Source organism: Lepisosteus oculatus, unplaced genomic scaffold, assembly GCF_040954835.1.
Source record: "Lepisosteus oculatus isolate fLepOcu1 unplaced genomic scaffold, fLepOcu1.hap2 HAP2_SCAFFOLD_39, whole genome shotgun sequence".
NCBI classification, from domain to species: domain Eukaryota; kingdom Metazoa; phylum Chordata; class Actinopteri; order Semionotiformes; family Lepisosteidae; genus Lepisosteus; species Lepisosteus oculatus.
In genome coordinates this window covers 973,390-976,925 of record NW_027167923.1, presented here as the reverse complement: position 1 = coordinate 976,925, position 3,536 = coordinate 973,390, and the positions used below count along the sequence as shown (strand labels likewise).

The window sequence follows — 3,536 nt, the reverse complement described above, 5'->3', positions numbered from 1 at the left end:
GTTGACGCTCCTCGATGTTGCTTTCTCTCTGCCTAAGGAAGTTCGATTGTCGCGTCGGAACGGGGAGACCTAATCCTTCCAGCTTTAAGTCACCCTTCAGTCTTCTGAAGGGTGTCCGAGTGCTAGCATGTCATTTGGCTTTTTTGGGGGGGAAACGGAGAGCGACATTGAAAAAGGTTACCGCCGCCGCCTCGCCCTCCGTGTTAAATGATCGCAAGCCGGCGGCGGCGGCGCTCCCTATAGTCGTGGCCGAGCGGTTAAGGCGCTGGGCTAGAAAGCCATTGGGGTCTCCCCGCGTCGGCTCGAATCCTGCCGACTACGGCGCCCTTCTCCTGTCGCTTCGGCCTGCCCAGAAAAAGGCGGAGTGCCGTTTCTCTCTTCCTGCTTCTTGTACAAACGCTAAATCGCTTGGACCTGCTGCCTTGGAAGTAATGTCTTCAACATCCACCAGTGACATTTCACAGCTGGAAGCACACTGCCACGCTTTTGGCATTGGCATGTCTTGCGCCCTACTTCCAGCCTTTAAAGACCTAAGTATTCAAACTGAAAGAACCGGCTGAATGAGTGTTTGCAGTGCACCAGGAGGAGCAGGGACCATAGCATTGGAGGGGTGAGGATGGCGCAGATGGAAACGTTTTCATGCGCTCCTCTGGGAGGAATGAAAAGAAAAGACGAAACCGGAAACAGTAGTAGCCGCAAGAGGAAGTGTCTTCAAGCGCCAAGCAAGCGCTCCTCGTTAGTATAGTGGTGCGTATCCCCGCCTGTCACGTGGGAGACCAGGGATGGATTGCTTGACGGCGAGCCAGGTTGCTTTTCTCCCATCAGATTCCAACCGCTAATGCTAACGCAGTGTGTGGGAGCTTACATGCTTTTCCTTTCCCGTCTTTTTCGGACGACTATTCCAAAGGGGTAACCTGAAGGAATAGGGGCCTGAAGACACGAGGCATTCTTAAACCAGCACTGGGCTGCACGGCCTTCTGTTGTGATCAGGTTATATTCGAGTCAAAAAGCCAGAGCATCCGCTTCCATCCTATGGAGCACGAGCTAAATCGGAAGAGGCAGGGGATACACCTACGCCTATCGTCGCACGTTCCCCGCGGCAGGCTGCTTCACCCATTTGCACCCGACTGGAGACGGCACTGAGCAAGCTTTTTGTCAGGAGTGGGATTCGAACCCACGCCTCCAGGGGAGACTGCGACCTGAACGCAGCGCCTTAGACCGCTCGGCCATCCTGACGCGGGCCCCCTGTCCCGGGGCGGTCTGATGAGCCACCGCGATCCCACTACGCTCCTCGAGTATCGCACTGTTATTAATACTACAGTGTGACTCCAGCATTAAAATGTTTGGAAAATGTGTCGGCTTTTATAATCCAGTGTAGAGCTGCATGTGATGATTTGTGCTACAACACCAAGCGCTCAAAGTGACGTCTGCGTTTGTCGTTGAAACTTTCAACTCTTTCATCACTTATGTAGGAAATAAAAAGAGCAGTTGTGCGCCACACGCAGAGAGGCCGTCAGCAGAGTGGCGCAGCGGAAGCGTGCTGGGCCCATAACCCAGAGGTCGATGGATCGAAACCATCCTCTGCTACATGTGTCCTATGCACGATTCATAAGCGTGCCATTAGGTTAGCAAAGTGCCTTCAAATAGTCTGCATCTCCCTTTCTTTAAATTCTGTCCTGAGTTTCTCTCTCGTGTGTGTTTGTGCAAGCTTGACACTTGCGGGACTCTTTAATCTTCACCAATACGGAGATGACCAAATGTGTCTTCGGTTGTTCTGAGGTCTTTGATAGTTTCTTTGAAAGCTTCAACTGAACCTCGAAATCGAAGCAGTTATGTTTATATTGATTTCTCGCGTTAATCATTACGAACCAGGAACAGCCAGCACACTCGGTCGCATTAGTAATTATGTCACGTCTCTACTTAGCAGAGCATTCAAAGGCCCACTGGAAGTAGTAAAGCACTAAAACACTGCAAAACTGAACTCGGGAAAATCATACTGGGAGCTCTGAGCGATGTCTGCATCCAAGCCATCCAATACGGACTCTGAAACCTTGGAATATCAACACTATGATGCGCTACCTTTTACCTGGAGCAAAACGATGGAATTAGAAGAATGCTTACCGCAGGATACAACTGTGCCGCTGTTATTTGGAGCACGGTTTTCACTTGCATGAAAACTACAGCAGAACGTAGAAGGATGATCACTGAGGAGTCCACGTGGGCATGCTGAGGAGATTGTAGGTCGTACATTTCAATGATTACTGACATTTGCGCTGCTGGAGGTACAGTAATCAACAAAGAACAGGGTGTGCTACTCTCGAATCCGGTCAGCACATGATGAAAAGCCAGGAAGTATACCTTGTCAAATTGCCGTCAACAGGGACAAGTTAACCACCAGCTCCACCGGCGCCCGGCTAGCTCAGTCGGTAGAGCATGAGACTCTTAATCTCAGGGTCGTGGGTTCGAGCCCCACGTTGGGCGGTGCCCGTCTCCTTATTAACAAAGTTTCCCGCTCATCCTTGAACCTCTTACACCTCGATGGTACCGAGCACTGCGTTTTAATGCACAGGTGTGATCAAACCGAGATGAAAAGGGCGTATCTAGCTCCTTGCCCGAGAGATAAATCAAAGGTTCCGCAGATAATCCCTTGGCTCCGGTCACCCGGACGCAGATAGGAGCTGCAGCCATCATAACTTGTATGAAAACTAAGAAGAGCTCCTGTCTATTTACAGTTTCATTTACTCTAGCGTTTCCTTAAACATTGCGTGTACGAAGGCTAAGAAATTGGAGAGCTATTCTAATACAATAACTATTAGGAATCTTTTCGGCATAACAGTTTCACTGTGATTTTGCAGGTAACACGTACGTTGGGAAAACATTTTGAACGCGATCAATAACCGCACTGGAAAAATGTGGGAAAGAAAGGGCGAAAAGCGACTCTTCAACATGTGGAAATATCTTCCTGAGCGGAGCCCTCTTCTCGAAGCTCAACACTCTGCAAGAGTCACTTCTCCCAACTTGCGCCCGCAGGTTTCCGTAGTGTGCCTGCAAAGAGCCATCCGCTTGAGACAGGTGCACCTCCCGATTTCATTGAACTAAGCTAGATGCACAATTTCTAATGCAGCCTTCATCACAATAGACAGTTCATTTCTCGAAAGCTTGTCGTAAAAAAAGGAAACAAAGAACGAAAACGTATAGCTGACAATCTTCTGAAGATGCAGATTCAGCTTTGGGGAAATGGACATTTTATGTATGCAGATGCTTTTCAAGCGCTGGTTTTAGAACGTCGCTGTGCTTCCAGCATCCTTTTCAGCCTTCTAAACTGGCTACCGAGGTGCCGATCACATTGTAAAGCGGTTGAGAGGCCGGAGCTGCTCAAACCGCTCTTGCCGTTTCCCATCAATCAAAAGCACTATGTTGTTTCTTTGTATGGAAAGCTTTTCAAGTCTGGCATCGACACGCACCTTTCCTGAAACGTCCAAAAGGTGAATGCTTCGCAAAGAAATCCAGTCTACCTTCAGGGGGCATGATGTTGA

The 3,536-nt window shown here is 49.3% G+C and overlaps 1 non-coding gene across 1 annotated transcript; it reads right to left on the bottom strand.

Moving 5' to 3' along the window:
• Positions 1–1,153: 1,153 nt before the first annotated feature.
• Positions 1,154–1,236, bottom strand: trnal-cag (transfer RNA leucine (anticodon CAG)). Its single transcript has one exon. It is a non-coding gene; the product is annotated as a tRNA-Leu (tRNA).
• Positions 1,237–3,536: the final 2,300 nt, after the last annotated feature.